Source organism: Macrobrachium rosenbergii, chromosome 8, assembly GCF_040412425.1.
Source record: "Macrobrachium rosenbergii isolate ZJJX-2024 chromosome 8, ASM4041242v1, whole genome shotgun sequence".
Classification (NCBI taxonomy): Eukaryota; Metazoa; Arthropoda; class Malacostraca; order Decapoda; family Palaemonidae; genus Macrobrachium; species Macrobrachium rosenbergii.
In genome coordinates this window covers 39,553,598-39,567,926 of record NC_089748.1, presented here as the reverse complement: position 1 = coordinate 39,567,926, position 14,329 = coordinate 39,553,598, and the positions used below count along the sequence as shown (strand labels likewise).

General features: G+C 33.9%; 1 protein-coding gene across 3 annotated transcripts in view; it reads right to left on the bottom strand.

Moving 5' to 3' along the window:
• LOC136840735 (retinol dehydrogenase 13-like) overlaps window positions 1–14,329 on the bottom strand; it is a 256,460-nt gene that overhangs the window by 143,248 nt on the left and 98,883 nt on the right. For all 3 annotated transcript variants that reach the window (XM_067107556.1, XM_067107559.1, XM_067107557.1), the window contains exon 2: window positions 841–924. The gene's annotated coding sequence lies outside the window, so the exon portion shown is untranslated. The remainder of the gene's footprint in view (window positions 1–840; window positions 925–14,329) is intronic.

Below are 14,329 nucleotides of genomic sequence, written 5' to 3'. Positions count from 1 at the left end.
TGGCATCAAAAATTATGTTGCATTAATTTTTGGGGAAAAGAAATAAGTCCTTTATAATAAATGCAGCCGAATTTCATTTAAAAATGAGGGAAAATATTCGAGATGAAAAGCAGAGATCGCTTGAAAAAGTAGGGTTTTATTTGTTATAGAAGCAAGTGCAGCAGGATATAAAGTGTAAGAAAATTTATATATATATATATATATATATATATATATATATATATATATATATATATATATATATATATATATATATATATATATATATATACATATATATATAAGGAGCCGATAAAAAGCCCAAAAGTAGAAAGTTAATGGTATATTTCATCTCTTCAGGCCTGAAGAGAGAGTTGGTCTCTGAAATATAGCATGTATTTCTACATTTCCATGTTTTTATGGGCTCTTACATTTGATGGAATTCTGTTTTAACAGAAAATATTTCACACCAATATATATATATATATATATATATATATATATATATATATATATATATATATATACTGTATATATATATATATATATATATATATATAATCACGGTGATGTGATAAATAGTCATATATATATATATATATATATATATATATATATATATATATATATATATATATATATATATATATATATATATATATATATATATATAACACCTTTCCCCTCTTTAAAAATTTTTTTGAAAATTTAACCATTTGAGGTACTTTCCATAAAGATACCTTTCTCACTTCAAGATTTTTATACTCATTTGCACGACAATAAAGTTAAAACAACAAAATACTACGTAACAAAGTTACTAGATTATTTAGGAAGGACATCATGATATTACATTAAACTTACCTTGCTATCTGTTTGAGAATACAGAATTTTCACTTGACTTTTAAGTTAATGATTTCAGTGTGATGCGCTGCCAGATGATCCCATCTGAAATGGAGAAGTTATTTAGTGATTTCATAACGAAAAATGAATATTAATGATGTATCAAAAAGAGGAAATTTGCAACCACTGTCTTACTGCCTCATGAGAGATTAAAACTGAATAATCATGAAGGATTGAAAATGAATTATCATTATTTTGCCGTATGAATAACACATCACGTGGTGCACTGTTGGCATTACTTAATGGTCTTTGCAGCGTCCCTAATTGCAACCCCCTTCATTCCTTTTGCTGTACCTCCGTTCATATTCTCTTTCTTCCATCTGACTTTCCACCCTCTCCAACAATTGTTGCACAGTGCAACTGGGAGGTTTTCCTCCTCTCACACCTTTCAGACCTTCTTACTGTCGATTTCTGTTACAGCGCTGAATGACCTCATAGGTCCCAGTGCTTGGCCTTTGGCCTGGATTCTATATCCCATTCCGACAAGGAATAACCATAGCTTATGAAGGGTTGAAAAATATAGATGGTCTTGTGAGGGAATTGGAATAAATGGCAAGTGGCTTATGGCAGAGTGGAGAATAATAAATGCCTTGCGAGAGTGTGAAAAGAATAAGCCATCGCTTTATGAAAATGAAAAATGAAATAAGCATTATAAGGACAAAAGATTCTTGCTCAATGAATGCAAATGAAGACGATTTGCCTTTTGAAAGGAAAAATGGGTGATAACATTTGGAGTGAATATTAAAAAACTAATACGATGTATGAGTGAAAATAAATAATAATCCTTATGATAATTAATATGAAAATTAATAACCATTGCTTTATGAACGAGTAAGAGGAAATAAAGTTGGCATGAAATTAGGCATTCGAATACAGAAAATCTCATAATATCATAGAATATGAATGAATAACTATGGTATTATTAAAGCAAAAATGAACAACCAGTGGCCATGAGTATCAATTTCCGTATGGAAATGAATAAAAATTTATGAGAGTACATCATTTAACAGCAAACTCAAAATCAATAATAATATTAAACAGCAAAATATGCGAAATATAAGTCAATCTCCCGGAGTATTTTAGTTTCTAAAATTATTCCATTAGGAACATAAAATTATTGCAGGGTATAAATTTATTTTTCTCTTGTTGTTCAGTTCTATACCTGATAATCAATTGCACGTATCATTGAAAACTGCATCATATACATGCAGGCTATACTGGTACGATTCACTTAAATCTTGCTACCTGATGCCATAGAGTTATTCAGCCAATTGTAGACAATGAAACTATATATAAAACGTTCTTTCATTTCGAATAAATATATGTGTTATAAAACAAAAGATAATCTATGAAAGAAATGCATGAATGTGACGCAATATATAATTTAAAGATATACTCGTATGTCAATTCACATAAAAAAATTGAACAGGGTGTAAAAACCCTTCGGCAATCTCACGCCCTCTTTTGTTTGCACATGCGCAGTGCACAATGCCGGAAGTTGGTCACATTGCTGATGTGGTCTCTCGGTGTTTTCTGTCCATTGGAATTTTAAAGACTTTAGTTCAAATTTCTTTGTTAGGTGTTACAATCTGCACCATAATTATTCATGTAGCTACATCATATGACGACCACAAAACTTACGGAGAGAGAGAGAGAGAGAGAGAGAGATAAGACGACTCTGGCAGACGAAATGGCAGTAAAATATGAAAAATACATTTCCGGGTTAAAGCTCTTATATTGCTCTTCAATGAACATAAGAATAACAAAAGGAGAGAAGCCGACAGAGAAAGAGAGAGAGAGAGAGAGAGGGTATCAAAAGAACATACGTGAGCCAGTCTATAGTGGCATCTTGGCACCGTGCCCCAAACATGAGCGAAATGGGATTTCCACCAGCGGGGTATGGAGACCAAAGCCACCGACCCGTCGCCCTGCCCTGCACTGCCCTGCCGTTCTGAGCTGGTCTCACTTTTAACAAGTTGAATATGATGGAATATAACTTTACAAACTTTAACACAGCACAAATGACCTTTTCTTTTTTTTTTTTTTTTTCTTTTTTTTCTCACTGGCCTCCGGGTTGAATAAACTGCCTTATGCAATTGGGTTAGTTTGCTCACTTCTTCAAGCAGAGCCGTGCCAGGGCCATTATACACCAGGCAGTGCTGCTAATAATGTAGGTCACATTTGTCACTTGCCAACAGTAAAAAGTATAAAAGCTACCAAGGGGGTTCTCTCTCTCTCTCTCTCTCTCTCTCTCTCTCTCTCTCTCTCTCTCTCTCAATGTTAAACAGCATATACTTACTAATAAGTGTATGAATAGTTAACAAAAGTATATGCAATAACAGGCGAATTCATAAATATAAATAGTGGATGAGCAGTGTTCAGTCTCTCTCTCTCTCTCTCTCTCTCTCTCTCTCTCTCTCTCTCTCTCTCTCTCTCTCTCTCTCTCTCTCAATGTTAAACAGCATATACTTGCAAATAAGTGTATGAAAAGTTAACGAATATATATCCATTAACAGACGAGTTCATAATATAAATAGTGAATGAGCAGTGATCAGTAACACACACACACACTCTCTCTCTCTCTCTCTCTCTCTCTCTCTCTCTCTCTCTCTCTCTCTCTCTCTCTCTCTCTCAAGGTTAAACAGCATATACTTGCAAATAAGTGTATGAAAAGTTAACGAATGTATATGCAATAACAGGCGAGTTCATAAATATAAATAGTGAATGAGCAGTGATCAGTAACTCACTCTCTCTCTCTCTCTCTCTCTCTCTCTCTCTCTCTCTCTCTCTCTCTCTCTCTCTCTCTCATGTTAAACAGCATATACCTGCTAATACGTGTATAAAAAGTTAACAAATGTATATGCATTAACAGGCGAGTTCATAAATATAAATAGTGAATGAGCAGTGATCAGTAAACTCTCTCTCTCTCTCTCTCTCTCTCTCTCTCTCTCTCTCTCTCTCTCTCTCTCTCATGTTAAACAGCATATACCTGCTAATACGTGTATAAAGAGTTAACGAATGTATATGCATTAACAGACAAGTTCATAAATATAAATAGTGAATGAGCAGTGAACAGTAACTCTCTCTCTCTCTCTCTCTCTCTCTCTCTCTCTCTCTCTCTCTCTCATGTTAAACAGCATATACCTGCTAATACGTGTATAAAAAGTTAACGAATGTATATGCATTAACAGACAAGTTATAAATATAAATAGTGAATGAGCAGTGATCAGTAACTCTCTCTCTCTCTCTCTCTCTCTCTCTCTCTCTCTCTCTCTCTCTCTCTCTCTCTCATGTTAAACATTATATACCTGCTAATACGTGTATAAAAAGTTAACGAATGTATATGCATTAACAGACAAGTTATAAATATAAATAGTGAATGAGCAGTGATCAGTAACTCTCTCTCTCTCTCTCTCTCTCTCTCTCTCTCTCTCTCTCTCTCTCTCTCTCTCATGTTAAACAGCATAAACCTGCTAATATGTGTATAAAGAGCTAACGAATGTATAAGCATTAACAGACAAGTTCATAAATATAAATAGTGAATGAGCAGTGATCAGTAACTCTCTCTCTCTCTCTCTCTCTCTCTCTCTCTCTCTCTCTCTCATGTTAAACATTATATACCTGCTAATACGTGTATAAAAAGTTAACGAATGTATATGCATTAACAGACAAGTTATAAATATAAATAGTGAATGAGCAGTGATCAGTAACTCTCTCTCTCTCTCTCTCTCTCTCTCTCTCTCTCTCTCTCTCTCTCTCTCTCTCTCATGTTAAACAGCATATACCTGCTAATACGTGTATAAAGAGCTAACGAATGTATAAGCATTAACAGACAAGTTCATAAATATAAATAGTGAATCAGTAAACAAAACGTTACAAACCCAGACAGACAGAGAGACAGACAGTACCGACAGAGACGTACGAGTGTGTGTTTGCACGACACAAAGCAATGAATCGATTTAACTCTCAACTAAAAGAGGAACAAATAGAAGGGCTGTCGTAAGGAAAGTAAGTGGGGACTGACTCACTCCAAAAGAAGTGGGCTTAAATAACCCATTTATAAGTGGGGATACGTACAAACACTTCTGTATAGAAAGCGTGCTATTATAAATAGCGTGGTGTACATACTGTTTATGACCTAAATAACTAATACATAGGGTAAAAATAAGATTAAAAACTATTCTTTTTTCCTTCCTCATACATACAAATGTTCAAACAAAACATACATGCATACATACATACACATATATACATGTATACATACATGCATGCACACATAAATACATACATAAATATATAAATATATACACATACAGTATGTAAGTATTAAATAAATCATTATATATATATATATGTATATATAAAATATATACATACATATATATTTATATATATACATATATGTATATTATACATATATATACATATATATAAATACACACACACAATGCATTAAAGTGAGAGAAAGCACAATGATTAAAAACAGATCACTCAGGAAAACACACAAAAACACACACACACACACACACACGCACACACACAAAGGCTGTCTTGTTGCAACAATAGACTTCTTGAAATTCCTCGTCGAAGACTCTCTCGCTCGCCGCCCCGTTCTGCTTATTCTTTTTGGCACCGACCAACAGCCCCTCTCTTAAGCGACCGTCCGGCTATAAAAATGAGACGAGAATAACAAAAAAAAAAAAAAAGTAAAAATAAACGCTATCGGATTTATCTCTACCGCTGTAGGTTCTCTCCTACAACCATCCATCCTGTCGACGGTCAGTTGATAGAAAAAAAAATAAATAAATAAAAAATGCGACGAAGTGTCTTCGGCGCAATCGAGTTTTCTGTACGTCGTATAATCAAGGCCACCGAAAATAGATCTACCTTTCGGTGGGCTCGGTATAAGGGTGTATGAGCCGCGGTCCATGAAACTTTACTCACGGGGCGGCGATGGCCTGGCCTATATCGTTGCCAGACGCACGATTATGGCTAACTTTAACCTTAAATAAAATAAAAATTACTGAGGCTAGAGAGCTGCAATTTGGTATGTTTGATGATTAGAGGGTGGATGATCAACATACCAATTTGCAGCCCTGTAGCCTCAGTAGTTTTTAAGATCTGAGGGCGGACAGAAAAAGTGCGGACAGAAAAAGTGCGGACAGAATAAAGTGCGGACAGAAAAAAGTGCGGACGGAAAAAAGTGCGGGCAGAAAAAGTATGGACATAATAAAGTGCGGACGGACAGACAAAGCCGGCACAATAGTTTTCTTTGACAGAAACCTCAAAATTAAAAATAAAGAAAAACCTTCAGGGAAAGTGGGAGAGGAAATTGGTGAGGTTTGGCGTCTGGGGTTTGGGGTTTGGTTAGCAAAGCCAAGGACGAGATTAGGGGCGTAAGCGAAGAGGGTTAAGGCTTAATAAGAGTGAAGTGGAAGTATCAGGTGAGAATGAGATGAAAGAGTTCTAGTAATAACAGAAGGAGAAGGGGTTAGGAAAGTAAGGAGAATGATAGGAAATGAAAAGTTGTAAAACTAAGAGTAAGGGGGAATAAAAGGAAGAAACAGCTAAGGGAATAATGAGGAAGGGGGTGGCTAGGAAGGGGCCAGAAGTGTGGGGGAGTGGGTGGTTGGGGGAGGGAGGAAGGGGGGTTTAGTGACTGAAATACACTGGTGGTATTTGCCGGTGATAGAGGAATGTCGTTCATGTGGACTGTTTGTGGTTTAGGGAGGAGGAAGTGGAATGGTTTCGTTGGAGGGAGAAAGAGGGAGAGGGAGGAAGAGGGAGAGGGAAGAAATGAGGGAGGGAGGGAGCGAGGGAGGAGGAGGAGGTTGGAAAGTGGAAAGTGATAGCTAAGTAAGGCAGAAATGTCTCTCCAAATATTATAATGTAACTCCTCCTTTTGTGGTTTGATAAAATGGTTACCCATTGATCATTTGAAAATTTCTGCTTGTAAAGGAAAATCTGACGTAATTTTTAATATTATTAATAACGTTACAATCGTCGCAGACTTTTAAACGTGGCAGTTTGAGAGTATTTGCAGGTGTTTATCTGCAATTTTAAAATTGCAGAGTTGCAGCCAAAACACAGTTAATTGGAAATTTTGTTAAGGAAACGAAACACAATAGAGTACGAGGTGGCTTCTACAAGTATGCGTGCGTGTGAGCACGAGCGCGCGCAAACAGACGCACACACAAACACACACATACAAATTATATGTATGTTTATATATATACATATAAATATTTATATTTATATACATATACGTAAACAAGTGCGAATACATGTGTAGCTTCCACAGTTTATTAACAAATCTTCAAATATCTCCAGAACTTCTTCAGGTCTTCAAGGCTGAGTTCTTGGAGGCATAAACAATAGTGCTACATCACTACTATATTTATCCTTTCCCAAGCAAATAACTGGTCCATCCTCATCGAAGCTACACTAGAGTCACAATGGAACCACATTCTAATATATAGCAGAGTGCAGCCAAACAATTATCATGAAATATCCCGGCCTGAAAAATTCTGCTGACCATTTTTCCGAACTGCAAAGCTCGTGTTGAATTTTCAAAATTCTATTTTCTATTCTTGTTTTTAGAGCATCTTCATCTGTACTCTGCTATATAGTGAATCCCGGGAGAAGATGCACCAGCTGATGGCTCGGGAATGAATAAATAGAGCAAAATTATAGCAGTTTTCTTTAATCCCTCCAAGAATTCATCCTTGAAGTTTGGAAGGAGCTTTTGGGGATATTTGAAGTTTTGCAAGCAAAATGTACAAGCCACACGTGTATTCGGACTTGAAATTTATATATATATATATATATATATATATATATATATATATATATATATATATATATATATAAAACAGGACCTCATTTAAAGCTGAATGGTATCTAGCGGAGATATTTATCCAGGAAAAGTTACAAGCTTTCTAGGACTCCTGTTATTAACTGTATTAACGCACAAAACAATTGTGTAAGTGATAAAGTTCATATATATATATATATATATATATATATATATATATATATATATATACAGTATGTGTGTGTGTTTGTGTCCGTCTGCTGCCAAAGTTGGAGAGCTTGTAACTAATTAATAAAACCAAAGAATAAAAAAAAAAATCTAACATGCAAAGAGAGAGAGAGAGAGAGAGAGAGAGAGAGAGAGAGAGAGAGAGAGAGAGAGAGAGAGAGATTTTATCTCAAAGGTAAAGTGGGCTGTACGTTAATCACTCTGACGAACACCCATTCATTCCCACCTGTCGGAAAGCAACAAATGTATCTTCTTCTCTGAGAAGCGGTAGGGACGTTGGTGTAGATAGATATTTTAGTCAACAATACTAAAATACAAGACTAGGAAAGTCTGCCTTTGTAGTGACAAGGGGGAGAACACCTACTACATGACACTGGCGTCAGCGAAGTGACTGATTGTAGAGCACGGACACACACGCACATACCGCCCTGAAATGGAAAACTACAGTATCTGCAAAACTGTCGAAATTGAGATATGCCACCTATTGGGCTCGTGAAACACTAATACACAAGTTACTGCAGTTTCAGAATGATTCGTCAATGCTTTCCTCGAGTAGTTAGGGGGTCCCATTTGCAGTATCTGCAAAATCCGTTGTATGGCAAGGGAGTAACTACCATTTTTCTCAGTTTTGTATTTTTGCAGATACTGCAGTCCTCCATTTTAGGGCAGTATATGTGTACGGATGAGTGTGTGTGTGAATGTGTGTGTGTGTTTACGAAAGAATAACCTTTACTTCTCACTTAATTATTGTTGGAGATTTAATGTGTTTCAGCATTTCATTAATCTGTAAACAACAGTTTCTAGTTGTCTGAAGGATTTCCTTCTGTCATTTAAATAGACAGGAAAATCTTGACTAAAAATAAAACTTGAATTCATTTAATTACTTCATCTCTTTTTTGGCAAAGTGTCGACTATGCATCCTTCAATTTTTTGAGTTATCTGCATCGTCGGTGGTTTTGTCGTTGACTTCCTATTTCAGCTAAATATCGAGTGTCTCTCTCTCTCTCTCTCTCTCTCTCTCTCTCTCTCTCTCTCTCTCTCTCTCTCTCACCATACATCCTGGATTGTGAGATAGACAGACTTGATACTTTGCTGAAACAGGATGTCAATGAGAAAATCGCCGTCGATGCAGATAACTCAAAAATTGAAAGATGCATATTCGACACTTTTCCAAACAAGTAAAAAATGCGCCGAAGTTTCTTCGGCGCAATCGAGTTCTCTGTTCAGCGTATAATCAAGGACACCGAAAACAGATCTATCTTTCGGTGGTCTCGGTATAATGCTGTATGATTCGCGGCCCGTGAAACTTTAATCATGGCCTGGTGGTGGCCTGACCTATATCGTTGCCAGAAGCACGATTATGGTTAACTTAACCCTTAAATATATTAAAAACTACTTGAGCTAGAGGGTTGAAATTTGGCATGTTTGATGCTTGGAGGGTGGATGATCAACATAAAAATTTGCAGCCCTCTAGCCTCACTAGCTTTTAAGATGTGAGGGCGGACAGAAAAATGTGCGGACGGACAGACAAAGCCGGCACAATAGTTTTCTTTTACAGAAAACTAAAAACTAAGGCGCCATCCTCCAACTGATCACAGGAAATGACAACTGACGGTCTAAAATAGAGGTTTATTTAAGGAACCGAAGCTATCCGAAATCTCGACATGAATACATAAATTCCACATGATGATATACAACATTTAGCATAAAGATATCTCAGTTGTCAGGTGATCATGATGCACAGAGAGAGAGAGAGAGAGAGAGAGAGAGAGAGAGAGAGAGAGAGAGAGAGAGAGAGAGAGAGAGAGAGAGAGAGAGATATCAGCTCCTGAAAAGGAATAATAGAATGAGTAAAAATCAATGATGTCAATGAGGAAAGGAAAAAAAATAGTAGTATCGTCGACAAAAGTTATGCACTCCATTCAAAGACATAAATGAGAGAGAGAGAGAGAGAGAGAGAGAGAGAGAGAGAGAGAGAGAGAGAGAGAGAGAGAGAGAGAGAGAGAGCATGGGCCTTGAATAATTGAAACACCAGCCAGTCAAGGACCATGTATTAACACTACTTCCTCATCTGCAAGTTTTAACAAACAATTATGTATATATATATATATATATATATATATATATATATATATATATATATATATATATATATATATATATATATATATATATTATATATATATAAAACCAATAATTTCTTGAATATTTTGATTAAAAACATCTAGAGAACGCTTACTGTACATCCGCACGTCAAATCTATATATGCGAAATATCTTTTGAATGCTTCAGAAATTATCCTTCTTGGTACACTATGATCACAAGAAATAAAATATTGTCTGCCTGATGGCTATATATGAACACACTGCCGGCTCATAAGTATAAATCCATCTGGTAGGTCACAGGGACTGGTCATTTTCGTGAAGGATCGACTTATGGCGGCCAAGGTTTCAGTCGTATGTGTTGGTTGAAGGGTTTTGACTCATAATGATATAAAACCAATTGTGCAGGGTATTTAGGGTGAAGCTTAGAATTAAAATCCTACCCATTTCAAAGAAAGTTTCATACATTACTAATTTTAACAGTCACAGCACCTAGGTTCGACACACATAAGAATTGAGGCACAGAAACATTTCAAGTGCTGTAGCCTTGAAATGATTACTCGCGGTCCTCATTTCTGCGTGCTGAGACACAACCCTCGGGTATAGGTGTTCACTGAGATAGGTCAAAACTAATCTAAGAGATTCAAAGTACTGAGAGAGAGAGAGAGAGAGAGAGAGAGAGAGAGAGAGAGAGAGAGAGAGAGAGAGAGAGAGAGAGAGAGAGAGAATGTGCTTCACTATGGCGGCAATCAGAGAAAAAGACTATTGAGATTCGTAGTAGTGACAATATATATGTATGTATATTTATGCATATATACATATTATACATATAAAATATTATATATATATAGATATATATATATATATATATATATATATAATTTATTTATATATATGTATATAATTTACGTATACAATATATATATATATATATATATATATATATATATATATATATATATATATATATATATATATATATATATATATATATATATATATATATTTATATGTATATACATTTCATACATTTACTAAAATTCATGAACAATTTCTTCCTTTACAAGTCGAGCCATACACAAAATCGTCGGCAATTCTCCCCAGCATTTATTATTCAGGGCAAGTACTTCGGCCAGCAACAAAAATAACCTACAAAAGGGAATTCGGATGGCCTCATTTTCGTGAATATAACGCCCCGCCATCGCTTCCTAAACACACACATACACAAATACACATACACACACACATACACACATCTGGTGTTGGGGGATTACAAGGCTGAGTCAACTCTGCCCCATGTCACAGGCAGTGCCAAGGTATTCGTTCTGCTGGTGCCAGACGGCACCAAATGCTGTTGCCTGTGATCTGGCATCGAATCAACAACTCTCTCTCTCTCTCTCTCTCTCAACTCTTTTTCTCCTTATGCCTATCTACACTTATATGTAACATATATGTATATATATATATATATATATATATATATATATATATATATATATATCACATATATATAAATATATACTATATATATATATATATATATATATATATATATATCTATATATATATATATATAATATGCATATATGTACTGTGTATGTGTATATATGTGTGTGTAGTAATATCTTTATATATACATATACATAAACATTTATATACATATATGTAAATATATATGTATGTGTATGTATATATGAATGTATATACATTATATACAATTTATATACATATGTAAAATATATATGTATATATGAATATATATACATTTATATACATATGTATATATAAATAAATCTATATAAATAAATATATGTACTATATATATACATATATATATATATAAAATTATATCTCAAAGCACCCACTTAGTTAGCCAACCTCCCTCTTGAATAGTTAAAATGAGGTCAACATCGAGAGAGGCAGGTCTAAACAGGTCATATATTTTTCGAAGGCAATATGCATTACACACAGGAAAAAATAGAAATAGATATAAACTGAAACTTTTTAGCCTGAAGCTCAGAGAGGAAAAGATCTTCTTTGTCTTCAATTCTGTCTTATTATTATTATTATTATTATTATTATTATTATTATTATTATTATTATTATTATTATTATTATTTAAGAAATTCACAATCTATTATTATTATTATTATTATTATTATTATAGTATATATATTACTATTTAAAATAAACAAAGGCTTTCGAACACCTATATAACTGTGGACTTTTATTACACACATTATTATTATTATTATTATTATTATTATTATTATTATTATTATTATTATTATTATTATTATTATAGTAGTAGTAGTTATACTCGCACCATCATTAGCCAAAAGAACAGCACCAGTAAAAACAACAACAAAAATAATATAGATATTTCTATTAAGTCTCCCGCACGTGCAACTCCATAATATTCCCATTTCCTATTTCTCGACAAACCTCCAACCACTCACCCTCCACTTTTTTTTCTTTCTTCTTTTCTCTCTTTTTTTTTTGCCTTCCAACAATACCCCTGAGTCACAGCTGTTTCAGGGAAACAGATGTCTTATTTCTTCTTTTCGAGTTTCAAAGGTTTGTCTGAGGTCTAGCTTATAATGTGATTAATTATACATACACGTATTCATACATACATACATACATAATTACATAAACACACATTATGTATACATATATTAAATAAAAATATATTAAATATATATATATATATATATATATGTAATTTATATATATATATTATATATATAATATATATATATATATTTATATAAATATGTATATAATAATATATTATATATATATAATTTATATATATAAATACATATATATATGTATGTACAGTATATATATACATATATATATAAGTCAGTTTTATATATATATATATATATATATATTTTATATATAGTTTTATATATATACATATATAAATATATAATGTTTATGTATATATAAAATACATATATATATATATATATACATACATTTATAATAAACAATAATACTTGGTTATTCACGAAAAAAATAATAGCACATCGTAAGCATGGAAGTGATCCTTTTTAATAATAATAAACAAAAGCCTACAGCATTTTATTATAAAAACAGAATTTAGGCAACGGCATGACTTTTGCTTAGTAACTTACAGTGATTCCAGCACAAAAAGATAAGCCATCATAAAATAATAAAAAAGAAATATCCATGCAAACAAAATTATTCAACTACTAAAGGAAACCATCATAAAATAATAAAAAAGAATATATACATACAAACATATAATATATATATATATATATATATATATATATATATATATATATATATATATATATATATATATATATATATATATATAACATATATATATATATACTATATATGGGTTCACAAACCAATCCACTTGACATCAAATATTAGAAGGTAAAAGTGGTCCTTGGTCGAATATTAGATTATGTCCAGCTTAAGTGCTGTCGATTGTGTGCTAATAATCATGCCTTTGATTTATTGAACTGAACTGAATTGTAAATAGAATTTAGGCCAAAGGCCAAGCACTGGGACCAATGAGGTCATTCAGTGCTTAAAGGGAATTTGAGAGTAGAAAGGTGTAAAAGGTATAACAGGAGGAAAACCAACGCAGTTGCACTATGAATCTGTTGTTAGGAGAGGGTGCATAGTAAGATGGAAGAAAGGGAATATGAACGGAGGTACAGTAAAAGGAACGAAAGGGGTTGCAGCTAGGGGCCTCAGGAAGGCACACTGCAAAGAATCTTTAGTTATGCCTACGGTGCACCGCATGAGGTGCACTGACGGCACTAGGGAGGTCTCTGATTTATTGTGCTTGATGTTCATTAAGATTAATATAATCGTGAGGACTCCCCTTATATACATTTCCTAATCCCCTTAAAAACGGTTCAAACTCAAGAGATACTTGTCATTTGGAATTCCACCTGTCGTGCTCCGCGGAAAAAGATGTAGGCTTCCGCGTGTGAAAAGAATCTGATTCTGCTGACAGCTGTTTTTGTTCCACTGGCTTCTCTCATCACCAACACACAACGAAAATATAAACAGCTTTCTTACGAGAATCGTCGGTGATAGCTAGGTGCTTGTCGCCATGAAACTCGACTCGCAGTTGCTGTTAGGGAATTATGAAAGTCTAAAGTTACATAGACTTTGCTATAATGAAAGCGAGAGTGAAGGTTTCACAGCGGGGAAAAGGAAATGTGAGTTGGTTAATCAGCTTTGGTTAAGCTGCTGTGAAGATCGCTGATTGGCCACTGATGAGTCAAAGGGAGGTTTTTATCAAGGG